Here is a 19,806-nt window from a genome sequence, read left to right as displayed (position 1 = left end):
CGGGTCATATGCTTTTGATTTTTTATTCTTTAATTTCTATTTCAAACTTTTTTTTAATTTCTTACTCCCTTTCTTTCTACCTTTACTAATAGCTCAGTTTCCAACTCTTCATAAAATTTTCATTTGTTTACTAATTTTTTTTTCTTTTTAATGTTTATGACTCTTTCATATACTCTATTTTAGATACGTGGTCCAATTCACACCCATCCCTTGAGGAGTTAGCTTGACCCAAAACTTCTATTCCACCACTTTCACTTATAATCTCCTTTGGGCCTCATTCAAACCCATCTCAAGATGCCTATTCTCTTCACTGTTTAGTACCTTTAAAGTTTTTTAATCTAATTATTTCACCTTTTTGCCTCTTTGACCATTACTTAATGCTGCACATTAGACCTATCAATTGGGTTAGTTTGGTTAGACTTGGTCAAATCAATTCAGTTTGGTTTATTTGAGCTTTTAAAAAATTAAGCAATTTTGGGTTGGGTTATTTTAGTTTAGGGTTATTTTAGATCCGGGTCATTTTGGGTTCATGTCATTTTGGATTCAATCCATTTTAATTTTGGATCAATTTTTCTTTGGGCAATTTGGGTTCAAGTTATTTTAGTTTGGGCATTTCTGGTTTGGCATCTGAGTTATTTGGGTTTGGACCATTAGGACTAGGATCATTTTGGGTTCAATTTGTTAGAATCAAATTAGATTAAATTTAAAAAGATTATTTAATCGAATTCGAGTAGGATTTTATTATAACTTTATTAAAAAATAAAAAAGTAAAAAATAATATTTTAAAAATACATATAAATATTCTAGTTTGTAAGTTCTTAATTAAAGTTAATTTTTATATAAATAAAAAAAGATTTTATTATACTTGACAAAATTAAGTACGACATAATGACATAACATCAAAATGACACACGAAAATTATATGGCTTTTATAAAAATATTTTTTGTGCTCGTCGACATGAATTTTGATATGTGTAAGATGCAGAAAATATATTTAATTAAAACGTGTTATATGAGTATCCATATGAAACATATAAAATATGTTTGTCACGTTTAACATGTATAATAGTTTTTATATTTATTGTAATTTAATATATAGATATATAAAGATTATTTTAAACTTTTAATTATAACACACAATAACATATTTACTATAATCATATAAAAATTATTGTAAATATTAAGTTATGATAAACATTTAATATGCAATTATTTTTTATATTAATAATATAACAATAATATAAGTAATTATTTTAGTATAATTGTTTGTAACTCATTACTTAGCAGCTTATTGTTTTGTATTTTAATATAATTGTAGCTCATTATATAATTTATTCCAAATTACATAATTAAAAATTAATGATATAATTATAGTATAAGCATAATGTATATACACAAATGAGTGACTTGTTTTTATATTTTATTTTAAATCACATGATAGTTGATACCCATGTATAATTATAAGAGATTATATAATTTATTTTAATTGATACATTGATCATGTGATATGTAAACCCATGATAATTAAAAATATATAATTTATTTCAAATCATATTATAATTATAAAAAATTTTATAAGTAACATAACATATATATAATTTATGTTAGTTTGATATTAAAATATATATTAATTTGATATTTTTAATAATTTATCATTCATGTTATATTTATAATTTTTGTTTATGTTATATTTATTATTTTTATTAAATTAATTTTTTAAATAAAATTATACTTAATTTAGTCTAAAATTATTTAGGGTTAATTTTTTGAGCCATTTGGTTCAAGCTAATTCAAGTTCAACTTATTTTAGTTTCAGATAACTTTGAGTTCAAATCATTTTGATTTTAAGTTGATTTGGGTTCGAGTTATTTTCAGTTTCGAATTGAATAAATTTAGATTGTTGACTTTTTATGATCAAATTAGGTTAGTTTAAATTCTAATTTAAATGAGTTAGACGAATTTTTCAAATTTGGACCAAAATTGACAGCACTACTGTGCATGCTTCCTTTTTTTTTTTTTTTTTGAGCCGTCTATTATCATCTTCTTAATATCCGCTTAGGATCAATGTCAACCCTCTTCCCTTTTACGTTCTCCAATTTCCATGCATGGTTTATTATTGTCGATCTACCTTGGCAAATCTTAGAGGGAAAATCTTATTTCCAAAGGTTCGTAAGATGCTTTGAACCAAAAGTCTTCTTAAAAAAAATGAGATATATAATAAATTTGTAATTAATTTATGAAATAAAACAAATTACATTATCAGAATATAAAAATACAGAACTTTTCTTTCAATTGCTTTCTTTTTTTCTTTGTTTAAGCAATTCATACAAGAGAACTTATTACCTTTGCTTTTTCCAGGAAGTTTCCCAATTTGATTTTAGTATATGTTTTAGTGATAATTTAATCCTTGTGTTTGAATCCATTGATTGAAGCAGTAACGGATTTGGTGGTGAGTGTTCTCATTGAAACTGTAGTGAAAAATGAAAGTACCGTAAAAGGCCAGTTGCAAAAGCAGGAAGAGTTCATCCACTTTGAATTGGGAAATTCCCACCATTTAACTTGAATTAAGAAATGAGACAACAATTTCGTACAAAAAATTCACCAAGTAATGAGTTATAATTGGCTCTCACAATGGAAGCAAATATCAATTCAACAAACACTGGATTGATGCCTACTTGATGGCTGATCCCCATCTTTCTTCAATTGAAAGCAGCCCCATCTCCAATGAGAATTCAGAGTCACTAGGGTGAGCTTGATGGATTTCAATTTCATGGTCAGCTTGCTACTTTAGCTGACCTATACCATAGCTATATTTTGCATTCGAAATTGAATTTTCTGTCATGAAAACTGATGATAAAGATTGGAACAGTCGTTGCTAACACTTGCATGAATTGTTGATAGAATATAAGATTTTTAATTTCAATGATCAAGTTTTATTTTAATAATTTCAAATATATATATATATATATCAGTTATTCCTGAGTAGAAACTCAATGGTTAAAACTTGAAGTTCGTATCCTTAAATAAGAGGGATGGAATTTATGGTATGAAAGAAGGCTATCTATATTTGTATAGTCAAAAATCACTTTTATCGAAAAAAAATTAAGTTGAAATGGTCCAAAGTTAAATAGGGAAATTTCTATTTAACCAAACTTAATATCATATCTACTTTACAATTCGCTTGTAGAGTATAATTGAATCAAATCAAGTCAATATACTATCAGACTCTGAGCTTTGCTCAACTTAAAAATTTGAAGCTCAAAACTTTATCCAAACTTGATCACGTTTCATTTTTCGAACTTAACTCATAATTTAATTAAACTACATAAATTTGGCTCAATAAGCTTGATCAGGGCCAGTAAAATTAATGTAAATATTAATATTAAACATAATATTTTTTTCATTTATTTATATATATACATTAAATACATTTAAAAAAATTTGATTAGGCTAGCAAACTTATTGAGTCAAGTATTAAATTATTCAAACTCTTATTCGACATGTTATTTGGTAGTTCGAGCTTGAACTCAACTCGACAATGAGTCGAGTTTGAATTTTTTTTCTAATTAAACTTAAATAACTCAAGAATAGCTTAACTCATTTACTCAAATTAATATCTCTAAGCCACACATGTTTTGCATGTCAAGTTGAAATTCTTTGTTAGCATTCAGGCTTGTTTGAAGGAGTTTGGTGACAATAATGTCAAAGTAGAATTTGAACTCGCTTCTTGTGTTTGGAATAGGTTTACTTCAATCAAATCATAAACCATGATAGAAAAAGGAGAAAGTAAAACTTCATTGACTGTATAACATTTCATACAACAGTTTCTTTACAAGCAAACTAGAAACTATATACACTCTTTCGACAAAAAGTTTTTTAAAGAAAGAAGAAGTAAGATCTACCATACCGTTAATAGTTTTACATATAGAGATATTATGAGTTTCAAAAGATGGATCTACATGCAAACTATGATTATAAGTTTTATCTAAACAATTGGAGCAAAAATCACAAACCAGTGATTTAGGACCTTTATTTTATGGAAACTCTGGAACTATTCTACTAACAAATAACAAACCATCCTCTTCTTCCCAGTTCATTTAGCAAGAACTTATGGACTTTAAAGCTTACAAAAAACTGATTGAACATTTCAAACAAAAAATGGAAGCTACCAGTGATCCACAATCAAGAGTTGAATATCTAAAAAATGATAGAACAACTCTATGATAGTCATAAAAAAATATTTAAAAATTTTAATTATCATTATATGCTCAACTACTACACAACCAATGAAATTAGTGAAGAAACAGCTAGCATAGATAATAATTTTGACATTCTTACAACTAACCTAGTTGTTAAGAACAACTAACCTAGTTGTTAAGAATGAGGAAACATCTGAAGATGAAGAAAAAATTCCCCCTCTACAAATAGCAGATAGGGGAAAAAGAAAAGTTGATGAAATCTCTAACCCAGAGGCCAATGATTTAGAAAGATTTTCAGATCAAAAAGATCTAGAAAAATTTCAACCTTTTCAAACACATTCGATTGAAATACCAAAAATTTCATCTAAAAAAGATGAAATTAAAAATACTACACAAGTTGGACAAACAAGCCAATCTTCTCAGAATAATACAGCTTCAACTATAGATTATTTAAACAAAAGAAATGTAGCTTGTGGTGGCACATATCTTGATCTTTCAAAAGTCCCTATATCAAAATATAGAAAAACCATAGATGATTAGGCACAAATCATGTCTATTGTAGTAACCCACTACAAAGATCAATGGAATTGAGAAAAATTTTTAAATTATTTTTATGGCACCTAGAAAGGTGATGTTTTATAGTTTTTAAGAAAATGGAAAAATATGACTTTGGGAAAAACCCAGAAATCTATTATTTTAGCCCAAGGAAGTATTCCTTATTTATTAAAATACCTTACAAATGTTCTAAAAAATGAATTTTATGGTATTCTTGAAGATTTAAATGCAAACTCTGAAGCACAGTTTATTTTATCTAAACTTCAACTTTGTAACAAAGTTATTTTCTAACAATTAGTATAATTTTTATCAATTTTATTCTTGATGCGATTATTGAACATTTCTTTGTCAAGAATATTTTCTAAGTCTATGCTAGGAGAACTTGAAATGAGTATGAATGAGCTTATATTTTTGAAATTTTAAGTGGAACAAGCAAAGTAAGTCATTTTCATCAATCAAGCCTAACTACACCAAAGACTAGCTCAAATGATGTGGAATGAAGGATTCAAAGGCTCATTCAACTACAATGAGCACAACAATATAGCTTGATAAGGATGGAGGTAATTGTATTAAATCTATGCTATGTGCCTATGATTTATAGTGTTTAATGCATGATTTTATAAATGCTTGCTTTGATATGTGCAAAAATGAGATATTATGTTTGAATTTGTGAACACTTTGCACAAATTAATCACCAAGCTACTTGATAAAATTTGTCTTAACTTTGTTAAATGTTTCGATTGATTAATTTACTTTGATTAATATTCATGCCTAGTTCTTGATTGCCTTGATGTGATTAATAATTTTTTTTTCATGAATATTTGTTTAAAATGAATATTTGAACATGGTTATGAGTTGGCTATGTTGATTTCTTGATCTTTAAATTGATTTGACTCATAGAATATGAATTATAAATTTAAAATTTATATACATGTTCATTGATTAAGATCATTGAGATGGCATGTGCCAAATTGTGCCTAAATGCTTGCATATTTTTTTTAATTATGTATATTGCTTATGTATTTTGCATATGCTTGTATGATTTTGATTGAAATATATGATTGAATACTTACATATGTTTGAGTTAAGTACATCACTATACATTGAAATAATTTAGATTATATTTGAATGATTATGCTTTCATTATTTCTTTGCTATAGCATATGTGCTCATCATGTTTGAAAAATCATGCTTGAATAATCTTTGTTATGACATGATGACAATTGAACCGTATTGCTCATTAGTATTCATGCTTTATTATACAGATATAAGCTTTTGATTCTTGTTTGGATATGATAACTTATGAAAGATTACTATTATCATCTATGCATGTATTGAATGAATTTTTCATATGCTTGAAGTATGTGTGCTCTGTGAAAGTTGTTGAATAAAGTTAGTAACAATTGGTAACAATTGGTATCAAAATTGCTAAAGAATTTTTTAACTTTCATGGACACTTGTTTATGTACCTATCCTTGATATAGCTTGTACTTTTCATGTAAAATTGTGTGTGCCTTATATTGATTAATCCTTATTTTAAAAATGAGAAGAAATCTTAGAATATAATTTTGCTTGATTTGTTTTGTAATAACAATTGATATGCTTCTTAATGACATAATTTTAATAATTGGTATCCTTAACAATTGGTATGAGCTTGTATGTATGTGCTTGAATTTATGCTTAATTGCTATTGATGTTTTAGGTTTTAGGTTCTAGGCACATCTTATGATAACATGATTTATGAGTAGGTTGCATATCATTTATTATCCTTTTGCTCATAAATTTCATGTGGCTAGGTTGAATGAATGATTTTGTGCTATAACATTTAAATTGGATACATTGATGTTTTTGTGTTTGAATACATGTATGTGAACTTCATTGTATGTATTACACTTGATTACATACATTCAAAATACTCTTGATACTATTGGTATCAAGCTTTTTAGCCCACACCTTAAATTAATCTCTTTTTCTTTTGCTATGACAAAAATGGAGAGAGTTTATAGATATTTCTTCTTGTCTATTTATTGCAATTGGTATAGGAGTTTTAACATTTGGTATAAAAGGGTTAAACAAAAAGGGGGAGAAATGTTTCATGAATATATTTGTTAATACTTTTTTTTTGTGTTTATTTGCTCATGCCATTTTGCTATGACAGAAAAGGAGAGAAATATTACATGGATAAATTTGCTTGTGTTTGACATGCATATGTTTGATTGTGCTTATTTCATATATTTGACTAACATATATTTGTTGAGTTGTGTTAGATTATGATGCATTAATTAAGGGAGAGTTTTGCCTTGCAAAGTTTAAAGGGAGTTGTTCAAAATGTTTTTCAAAATCTTACATGTCTTAAAGAAAGTTTTTTTATCAAGCAAATTTATCTTTAAGTTTTGTCATATCAAAAAAGGGGAGATTGTTAGCCTTGAATTGATCCTTATTTTGAAATGACAAAATATTAAGCTAAATAAACTTGATCAAGATTTTGAAAAAGATTTATTTAATACATGTTCTTAAGTTTTATATTTTAGTACTAAATAAATAATATGATTTTAAAAGTTTAAACAAACATTTTTTTATGTTTTCTTATTTCTCAAATCAAAACTATCTTTAAACATTATTTATTTGAGCTTAAATGAAAGTCCAATTGTTGTTTTTAAAGTGAACTTATTCATTTTAGACTTAATATAATTTTGATAATATTAGTTTTGAGAAATAGATTAACTTAAGAAAGTTGTTTTACAAGAACAAAGTTTTCCAACACTGAACTTGTTTTTTTTTTTTTGTATTAATTCAAAAAGCTTTAATATTTGAATTTTATATGATTGGAAAGTTCTTTGAGTCTACTTTCTAATGGATTAAACAAAATCTAAATCTAAATTTTCTAAGAAAAGATTTTGAATTTTACTAGACACTTTGTAGTTGTCTAAACACTACACAAATGGTAGATTTAAAAATTCATTATACTTTGTGTACAATGAATTATGTGATAAATTTTATATGGATAGAAAGCCCTTTAAGTCTAGTTTCTAAATCTTAAATAGTTTTTAATTTGGATTTGTATAACTCAAGATATGATCAAATTAGTTAGTAGAGTGCCAAATAGGAGACAATCACCTTACTGGACAAGATCGATCCCCTAAAAAAGGAATGGATTGGTTTTTTATCCAAAATGAAAATTTTGCTCTAAGATTTGAAAAGGGATCGATTACCTAAAAAGGGATCAATCCTCTATGCCCAGAAACACTCAAAAAGCTAATTTTTTTCAAGCTTCTAACGGTCATTTCTTCTTCCAAACCATCCTCAATCGCTAGTTCTTCAATTCCTCTATAAATTAGGTATTCCAACACACCAAGAAGTTTGATGAATCAAGAGAGCAAGATCAAATAAGCCATATATTCATTTCTTAAATAAATTAAGAGTTTTAGAGCTTTAAAGTTTATATCTTTGTATTTATTGTGTCCAAATCATTTTTTTGTTCATTTATCATTTTCTTGTACTTAAACTTGTCAAACACTTAGCCTTTGAGAGATGTTTTAAGTTTGCATTTCTATTAAGTGATTTTGTAATTAAGGGGTGAAGTATCCTCTTGAATTTGTGAGATTGAGAGATTACTACTTAGCCTAGAAAGTAGATAATGTACAGTTTCTATCTTAAGCCTTAGAGAGAAAAAGATAGGATTGTATTTTCAATTCAAGAATAGTGAATTGAAATCTTAGTATGGATAACCAAGAGAGATGACGTAGGTGCCTTGTGGAGAAGAACCAAACCTCTATAAATCCTTGTATTTGATTTTTCTACCCCTATATCTTTATTTTGATTATAGTTTATATCTGCTGATAGTTCATAAATTTATTATTATTTACATCATATTTTGATATTGATTTTAATTTTTCATTCAATTATTTTGAAATAATTGTTTAGGAAGAGTTTGGAAAAATCCAATTCACTCTCCTCTTTGATTACTATCTCACCTAAAAAGCTAACATTACGCAATAATTGTGAGAGAGTGTGGCATTTGTAATATTTTTATTACTACGTTTTTTTTTTTTTATAGAAACATAATAATTGACTATAATTACTACGTTTATTCGTAAAAAAGTCGTAATTGATTGAATGATTTGTTTCATTTTTGTAATTTGAATTTTTGTAATTTTTTAAAGTAGTTCTTTCTTATTATTAATTATTGCTTTTATTTGAAAATAAATGCATAATTGAATAATTAAATTTTTTTTTAAAAAAATCATGTTTTTGATCAAATGAACATTGTAATGTCTAATCAAATTAAAAAAATCAATTATTGCATTTATTTAAAAGAAATGTTGGAATTGAGTCAAGAAATTTGTCAAAAAAAAAAATCAATTACTACGTTTCTTTTAAATAAATGTTGTAATTGGGTCCAATAATTTTTTATAAAAATTAATTACTATGTATTTTAACATAAATACGGTAATAATTCCTTGTTGATTTATTAAAAACATATTAAATGATCAATTAGTACATTTAAAAAAAAAACTCAAGAATTGAATCTTATTTTTTTAAATAACCAATTATGCGTTTATTTATTCATTAGGCATATTTGATCTTAGTTATTTTTTAAAAAAAAAATCAATTATGGTGATTTTTTACATAAACGCTGTAATTGGAATAATTTAAATTTTATAAAAAATAAAAAATCCAGCGTTCCTTTTGGATAAAAGGCATGAATTATGATGTTTGTTTTATTAACAAAATGTTATATTTTGTATATTATTAAGGATATAATGATAAAAATACATAATTTAATAAACACAAATTTTTCCTAACCAAACATAAGAATTTGAAAATGGGATGTCCTAAAAATCACACTTTTCCCTAGAATCTAATATTCCATGAACCGAATGTCCACTAAATATCAATCTTGAGATGCTTTAAAAAAAAAAAAAAAACTCAAATCCTGAACAACTTAAGTTTTTTCTAATATGAAATGACCTGATGTGGTTCGACCAAATGCCATCCTTTACTTGTTATGTTTATTGGAACATGAACCTAGTAATTTATTCTGAGCTCATTCAATTATAAAAAAAAAAAAAGTTAATAATTAATTAACATATATTTTTATTGAAGTGAATTTGCATCAATTACATAACTCCATTTGTACCATGTAAAATTCACCTGCAATGAATAATATGATAATCTTATGATTATTTATTTATTTAAATAATCTCTTTCTCTATTTTCAAATTAAAAATTAGAAATTGCATTTGAAATCTAAGATCTTTACTCAAATTTGATCATATTTAATTAGATAAAACATTGATAATCTTATAATCATGTATTGAAAAAAAAGTTTATGTATAAAGCATAGATAACCTCATAATCATATATTGAAAAAAAAGTTTATAAATGAAATAATAATTAGATAAGTTGAATTGGATTTGTCATAACGTGTAAGTCTTGAAATTAAATTATTGGATATAAAATTATAGAATTATTACTAAATTTTTTAATTAAGTGTGATTGATCATTTAATGAATTTATTCTTTTCAAATATATCTTAAGCTTAACTAAAAATATTTAAAGAATAAATTTTGATCTACATTTCAAAACTAAGTTAAGAATCTGGTTACATATAGAGAATATTTTAACACCTCTACAACATCTATCCTAAGTATAGTACCAATTAATTTTAAATCATTTTAAAGGTCTTGGCTAAATGGTTTTTTCATTCTTAATTTAAGTTTTATCTTTTAAATATTAGAAAGAATTTTTGGGTTTTATTCATCAATCTAACATAATTTTCTAAAATTTCCTTCTTATATCAAAAGTAATCAAGAATTTCAATCATTTTTTAAGTGGTTCTCTCATCAAATTTATTAAATATTTTATTAAAAAAATTTATTGAAAAAGAATTTATGTCTTTCCTAATATTATGGTAAAATTTATAAAAAATTTCCCTCACTTTAAAACTATTCAAAAAATCCATTTGTCTCTTGAAGAAACTTAATCATTTTATTTATTTTATGAAAAAAATATTACTTTTTTATTTTATTCTATTTTATTTTTATCATTATTTTAAAAATGTCAATTATCAATATTGAAAATTTTAATCTAATTTTTTCATCATTTTGACAAAATTAAAAAAAAAAAGAATTTCTCACCTAGAAATATATAAAAATCACCCATTCATGCATTTTTAGGATTTCATCATTAGGATAATTTCTATTTATTTTCAAACATTTTTATTCTATTTTTCTTTTAATAAAAGTTAATTATCTTTTAATGAAAATTTTAATATAAAATTTTCACCATTCTAGTAAAATTTATAAAATAAATTTCTCACTTAAAAATTTTAAAAATTATCGATTCATGCATTGTTAGAATTTTATTATCGAATAATTTTTATTTATTCTAAAAATTTTTTAACTTTTCATTTTTAATAACTAAATAAAACATATATTTAAAAATTACAATTCGAATAAGCATGAAAAAAAGCCAATAAATAAGACAAATGAAAAAAAAAATAGTAATAAGAAAAAACATACAAAAAAACCTAGTCGAAACAAAGTCAACGGTCAAGGTTAGCGTCGGAGCCCCCATGGAGCAGCGCCCGAGTCGCCTAGTCGGGTCAATAGATCCGGTTCATCTTCATCTCCAAAATTAAGTAGTTTAAGGCAGGGTATAAAGTTCTTTTTCATTTTTCATTTTAACCTTTCCTTCTATAAAAATCAGTTCCTCTGCCTCTCCATCTAAATTAGTACGAACAGCAGCCGCCAGCCTCCAACTAAATCCAGAAACCGGCGACAGGAACAGTGTAATCTCCGCCGGCAGCAGCCTTTCCGCCCAAAATTTCACCACAAGCCTCCTCATCGGCTCTCCTTTCTCGTTTCCCTAGTAGATTCTCCTAAAACTCCTTCTAAAGCCGTAAGTCTGATTTTGAAGCCACGGCTTTCCACCGCCGTTTCAGCCCTTTTCCGTCGTCGGATCTTTCTGATTTTTCAATGTGTTGTTGACATCATTTTCTCTTCCTTTCCACCGTTTGGATCTCGAAAAGCTCAAGTCGGCACCGTTGTCACCGCGGATGCCGCCGCCAGTGGTGATGAACCAAAAATTCCTTTTCTTCTTTTCCGATCTCTGCCAAAGATCTCAGAATCTGCAAAGTAAAACCCAAAAATCAAGTAAAAACATTGCTAGAATCCGTAACAACTATTTTTTTCTTGCATATGTTGCTGTTGTTTAGTGTGTGAATTATCTGTTGCTCTCTGTATTATTCTGTGATTGCTAGCTGGCAATTGTGGATTTTCTTCCTCCATTTGTGTTGCCTCTGATTGATTGCTGGATGGTTGTGAGTCTTGAATTTCAGATTGTGTATTGCTCTCTAGAATTGTTTGGTAAACAATGGTGATGGGCAGTGGTGGTCTTGGGTCTAGGTGGAGGATGGCTGGCGGGATTGTGGTAGGCAAGGGTGGTTGGTAAGCTAGGTTTGGGCTGCTGCTTCTAACTCTTCCTTGTGTGGCTGTGTGTGTTTTATGATTTTGTGTATTGCCTCCAGTTGCTCAAATTGGAATTTCGTTGATGAATTGTGAGCTTCTGCCTCCTTGCTGGCTGGAATGTGTTGATTTTTAAAGGAAATGTATCCGAATTCCAAAAAACTTCTTGCACTTTTTTTTTTTTAATTTTTATAATTCCAAAAGATTCAAACTTGCAATTCCATTAGGATTCCAACTGCAACTGCAAAGGAACATCTCGATCGCTAATTTCAAAAGAACTGCAACTTCAAGTAATTTTGGTTTTTCCACAATTTCAAATTTTTTTTTTCCTGATTTGCACTATTCTTTTGGATTTAATAATAATAATAATAATAATAATAATAATAATAATAATAATAATAATAATAATAAAACAAGAAATAACAAAATTAATAAATAAAATAAAAATTTTGGGTTTAAGCTTAAAATCTAAACTCCGATTACACAATCTCAACTCCCGGATCAAATTACAAACCCAAATTTAATGAAAAGATCATGATATAATTAAGTATTTATAGGAATGAAAATATTAATAAAGCATTTAATTCACGAAATTTTAGATTTTAGAAAAAAATATGTTCTTTAAAAAAGTGTGAATGGAGGGGAAAGTGTGAATTTTTTTTTTTTAGCATTTCGTTTTTAGATTCTTAGATTGGGAGAATAAAAGATTATTTAATTGTATATTTTTACTATAATATACTTTCTTACATAACAAACGTATCAATTATTTAATAAAATAATGTACAAATAATGAAGTGTCAATGATCACTTATTGTGTTATAAAACAAAAGCGGCGTAATAATTTGATTGTTTTAAAAAACAATTACAAGAATCAATTATTGTATTATAAACAAATGCAACACAATAATTGAATGTTTCAAAACAATTACAATTATCAAATATTACGTTCTACAAATACGCATTGTAGTAATTGATTGATTTAAAACAATGACAATGGTCAATTACTGCGTTATGGAACAAAAAAACGTAATAATTGATTTTTTGATATAGATACAAGTATCAATTACTACGTTATAAAAATAATCCAACACAATATGATTGTTTGAAAAGAATAAAATTCTCAATTACTATGTTTATAGCCAATGCAACACAGTGATTGAATATTTCAAAGCAATTACAATTATCAAATACTACATTTTACAACATAGCAATGTAGTAATTGATTTTTTGAAACAAATAAAAGTATAAATTACTGCATTATGAAATAAATCAATGTAGTATTTGATTGTTTGAAAAAAAAATAAAATTATCAATTACTGTGTTTATAACTAATTCAATGTAGTAATTGAATGTTTCAAAACAGTTACAATTATCAAATATTGCATTATACAACATAGCAACGTAGTAATTGATTTTTTGAAATAAATACAAGTATCAATTATTGCATACTAAAACAAATCAACGCAGTATGCTAGTGAGTCTTGAGAAAAATAAAAGTATCAATTACTACGTTGAATTGGTTATAAACGTAGTAATTGATAATTTTATTTTTTTTAAAAATAAAAAATTTGATTATTCAAATGTACATATACAAGTATACATGTATAATATCTTATGTTGTATTATGATATACATAATACAATGTATCTTACGCAGTATAAGACGTTTTTTAATCAAATAATAAGATGCAATGTATATTGACAAATTGTATGACAAATATCTGAATCAAATAAAATCTATCTCGAATTGTAGCATATTATGCAGCATAAGACTTTTTGAATAAAAAAAGATATAATGTATGAGAAAAATAATATACATTGTATTAAGATATAATGTATCTTACTACGTTATACAACATAGTAATGCAATAATTTTTTTTTCTGAATCAAATACTATGTTGTACAACATAGCAATGCAGTGATTGATTTTTTAAAATAAAAACAAGTATCAATTACTACGTTATAAACCAGAGTAACACAGTATTTGATTGTTTTAAAAGCATATACAATGATCAATTATTGCGTTATAAAAATATCATTGCAGTAATTGATTATTTAAAAAATTACAATTGGCAATTACTATGTCTTTAAGCATATAAACGCAGTAATTGAACTTTTTATTAGGTAAAAAATAAAAACTCTACTCATTATTCGATTTACATTATTTATAGAGGATTAGCCCCAAAACTCATTTGAGAAACCTTACCACCCTCACCACGTCCTCGTTGCCCTCACCACCGTTAACACTGTCATCGTCGTGTGCTATCGTTTGAGGTAAAAATTTGTTCTTTAACATTTTTTTAATTGTTCCACATAAAAAATGTAGAAATTTTATTACAATTTCTTGATTTTAATCGAAAATTGTGTAAAGCTAAAGCTTTTTCCAACATAGAAGTTATATTGTCCTTTTCATTGTGGTCAAATCATGACAAAAACAAGGGGCTAAAAAGAAAAAAAAAATTTGGTTCTTTAATAGTGTGTTAAAATCTTATTGCATGATATTCATTGTGAAGCCAATTGCGAAAGATAGATTCACACATATTGGGTAGTCATTTATAGATAGAATCATGGAGGGTTCAAGTATACCAAATCTGATTATATGATATTCATTGGAGGCTTAGTCACATATATTAAACATATTGACTCGAGAAATCATTATAATTAATAGTTATTTTTTCTTTTTAGTTTCATTATATTATATTTAGATTTAACATTTGCTTGTATTATTTGAGACTTGATTATTCAAATATATATATATACAAGTATAATGATATACATAATATTGATTGATATTATGAATTGATTATATACAAGTATTATGATATTCTTTTGAGTCCTTTGCTTGGTGATATACTAATGTAATTATATATTTAATTTTGTATAGATTTGTTGATATTATGTCTTCCGAAGAACACATGTCATCCTCTCCCAAACATGTTGACACATCATCTTAAAAAAAAAAAAGAAAAGTTAAGGGACATGGTAAGTTGGTTGAAAGAACCTGAAAAAAAAATACATGTTGACTTCAACGCAAATGGGCAACCGGTGCTAGATGGTGTAGTAAAAATGGCTAGCCATATTGGAGATCTCATTCGATAGACAATATCCATTAACTATCAAAGTTGGAAAAAGGTTCCAAATGATTCAAATGAGCGTTTATGGGATTCGGTTGTGATAAGTAATAATATTTACAAACTTTTTGATTTGAATGTGTATAGTTATGGATGCAAGTGTAGATGTTATTGACATATCTTTATTTAATCTTTTATAGAAATGCTTTGACATCCCATCTGAATATAAGAACTTTGTCTTACAATCTGTTGGGTTAAAATTTAGAAATTTTAAAAGTAGATTGACAATAAAATATATTCTACCATTTGTTGACAATGCTGAATTGTTAACTCATCTTCTATCAACAAATTCAGATGTTATTAGTGATGAAGAGTGAAAAAAGTTTGTATCAACTCATCTATCAGATGAATTTAGCTTATGCATATCAATCTTCTTTATGTGTTTATAATACATTGTTTAAAGTGAGATATTTATTATTCTATTATTGATTTTTTTTTCTTTTAGAAAATAAAAAAAACCTAATAGAAAATATGAGCCTAAAAAAGTTATCACCATCAAGCATCGAAAAAGAGGTATGCAAATGTTAAGTATGAGTTTGTAAGTATTTTTAACAAATAAATATACACTAGGTTTTTTATTACAATGAAGTTGTCAACTTATAATTTCATATTGGTTCAGAAAACATCTAGCTTCGACAATGAAATATCAAGATAGAATGTTTGAAAAAAAAAACTCATATGTCAAAATTTGGAACCTATTGGAATGAAGCAACTGAACAAATGACTAAGAAAATGGTATGTTCATTTAGTATTAATATCTCGATTGGTAGTACACCATTTATGTATCTTTTTGTATTTATTAACGTTTGCATTTTGTGTTTTAGGATAACATTACTTTAAAAGCCAAAACTGGTGAAACTCTCATTGGTGATAGCAAGGATGTTTTTACCTTAGCTTTTGGTTTAAAGGATAAACCTGGCCATGTTAGGGGGGTTAGGCACTTAGTTTCTCTACGAGAATATTTCAGAACTTAACCTAAATCTCGTACCTCCAAGACAAAAGATTTTATAGCCATAATAGAGCAATAACAACAACAACTTGATGAGCAACAACAACGAATTGTTGCTTTGGGGGCACAGTTGGCATCAATGCAAACTAACACTATCCCAGGTTAATCTTTTATTGACATTTTAGGAAATAAATTTGTTGATTAAGTGTTTGAGCAAACCCCTTCTTTGTTAATTATCATTCTTGTGATTTTCATGATTTTTGTTATTAGATATTTGTGTTTAATTTTTTCGTGTAACAAGTTTTTTAGCCTCAAATCATCTTACTTGTAGAATCTAGCATGCTTGTACTATCCAATTATGCATGTCAGCATTTACTAGAAGGTTCAACCATTCCTATAGATATCGAAGATGGACTATTTGATTATCCATTGACATCATATCTTAGGCAGTAGAGATTCTTAGACTTTGTAAGATAAGGGAGATATCAGCTTCTAAAATTGTTGTGTATATGAGGTTAACTCATATATTTATTTAAATATGTATGATGAATATATTAAAATATTTTATGTATAAGGGTATGATAATTGAATGTTATTTTCATCATGCAACCTCTTTTATAAATGTGTGAAGGAGAGACAAATGATTGATCGTACAAATTCATTGACCCGAATCATATTAGTTATAATGCTGGCATTGCAAATGTTCATTCTTGTTTATTGGCTCAAGCAACGTAAAAATAGTCCCAATACTTTCTAGCGCCTTCTAATTTAATGTATGTTACTTACTTTGTTAAATACTTGATTATGTTTCATATAAGGATTTTATAACTGTTACTTACATTACATTTTAACATTTTTGATATGACTAAGATTTGCAGGGTCATTGGTAGCTATTTGTCATTGAGTTAGCAACATTTACGATTCACTTTTTTTTACTTAGGAAAAAAAATGTCAAAGCCTAAACCCATTCTTGTCAATTTAATAAAGAGGTATTCATATTTGTTATGTGAACTACTCAACAATTTTTTATGAGTATAATATATGTTTACGATTTCCTTTTTGTTGTTTTAGGAGATTTGGTGCTATTGAAAAAACAAAAAAAAATTTGGGTGAAATTTTTGGTAAGCGTAAAAAATATTATTTTTTTTGTTTGTTTAAAAGTAGCACTTTGACTAACAAAAAATTTTTTTGCAGGTTCCTCTTCAACTAGGAATGACAGAATATGGATTTTATATCCTTTGTTTCATGAAGGAGATTGTTGTTAATGGTCTTATGAGAACACTAGATAAGGTTAGCATAAACATAAACTACTGATATTTGTTTATATTTTCCATAAATATGAAATGCAAATTAATTGATGATCATTCATTCTTTTTCTTTTTCATAATGGGTTGAAAAGGCACAATTCAGACAAGGCAAAATTAATGAAGTCCCTCATAAATGGTGCGAGTATGTATTAATATTTGCACAATGACAATTGAGGATTGCAAGTCAGAAGTGATGACATTTATGTATAGAACCCTAAATTCACTGTACACAATACATATTTGTTATATACAAGTATAAATTATTTCATTTACACAAGTCCTACTTTGTTATATAAATAAAAATAAGAAAATTGTTGTATCCATATATGTTTCATGTCGTTACATAACTCAATCTATGTTTCATCTTGTATCTAAATCCAAATTCAAGCTATCAACCATTTATAGAAATTAAAAAAATGTAACTGAACAATACATAACATATCAATGTTGTAAAGATTACAAATAAGCTACATGTGTCTAGGAGGAAGAAAGTCAAAGGACAAGTGAAAGGCATTAAATTCATGTAATTGTTTTCGAATTTAATCATTTCTAAATGCATCTGAAAGTGTGAAAAAGAAATTTACTTTATGATTATATTTTGCCTTGTACTCACTAGTAAAGAGCATTTCATCAATCGACAAATTGTTGATTTTCATTATTTCATTTAAAGCAACATTTTGATATCACTATTCTTATTTTCTTTTTTGAAAAAAAAATATAATGCCCTTGATTTTGTTTGCAATATCACAATATGCATGGCTTATATTGCTTATGGTTTCAAGCAAGTCAAATATTCTATGGTCACTCCTAGAAAGCTTATTGCCTGAATACGTTCTAGTGGTGTATTGATTTACCATAGCAGTTGAACCTATTTTTTCATCTTCCTCTACTTTCTCCCCCTTACATGTATTATGCGGCTCAATCTCTAAAAAGCCAAAGTCAACATCTAAACTAGTACTTAATGATTCAATTGCATCGGTTGCTATTTCAACTCTCTAACCAATTACTCTATCGGTTTCAAATATAGTCACAAAATTATAAAAGTAAGGAAAAAGTTTGTTCCTTAACCCTTTAGCATGTGGATGACTCTACATAAAAGTTAAAATAAATACATATAAAATATTTTGAATTGAAATCAACATTAAAGTAACTTATATGGTATTATAAACTACTTACCCAAACTCAATTATAAAAAATGACTTTTTAACAATGATACATTTTTCATATAATTCTAGCCAAATCCATTAGCTAGTTATATATTAAGAATAACATGATACTATCTTTTCAGTAGTTTAACCCTTGACTCGATGTGTGGGATGGCTTTAATGTTGGATTGGAAAATTAGAAACTCTAACATCTTTTTAATGTCTTAGATACCCCACTTTGAATGTTCCATTATTAGCTTTTCATCTAGGATCATTTGTCAAATAATGTAGGCATTGGATAAAATATGCATCCTCCTTCTTTGTCCATGATTGGTTACCTTTTATGAGCTTTGTGTTCTTCTTCTTTAAATATTTCTTTGAGGTTGTGTAGATGACATTAGATAAAAACATTTGGCTATCATAATCATATGATTAGACATTCATGCAAGAAAATACATATAAATTGATAAAACCAAATAAGATGAACATATAATTAGTTCATGAAGTAAACCAAATGACATCAATAGCAAACCAAATACTATTGCAAATAATAGGCAACAACATCATACACTCATCAAGGTAAGGAAAATATATATTAAGAAAGCATAAAAAACACATTGTACACTATACTATATTGTACAAACATAAATTTAACCAATACAACATAAAGAAAAAAAATTATAATGTCTTTAACCCTAGGATTGCAACCAATTGGTGAACAACTCATTTACTAGATTATTTTTAAATTGAGTCCAAGCATCACTTGGCTAAACATACCTAATTAAAATTTGATGTTTAGATCCATCTGGTTGGCTACTACTCTTTTCAACAACATCAACTTTAATTAGGTCGATTGCCATTTTAGATCTAATGAAATTATGGAGAAAGTAGCAAATAAAAATGATTCTACATTATATTTTTATTGGATAAAATGACTTATCCTTTAAAATTACCCATTTAGCTTTCAATATACCAAAACATCTCTTGGTACAATTTTGTGTTTGAGAGTATTTCATATTAAAGTATTCTTGAGGTATCATCGATTGGTGTCT

Source organism: Durio zibethinus, chromosome 21 (assembly GCF_047325235.1).
Source record: "Durio zibethinus cultivar Kanyao isolate XHJ-2024 chromosome 21, ASM4732523v1, whole genome shotgun sequence".
In the NCBI taxonomy this organism is placed as follows: domain Eukaryota; kingdom Viridiplantae; phylum Streptophyta; class Magnoliopsida; order Malvales; family Malvaceae; genus Durio; species Durio zibethinus.
Note: the sequence above shows the minus strand (reverse complement) of the source record.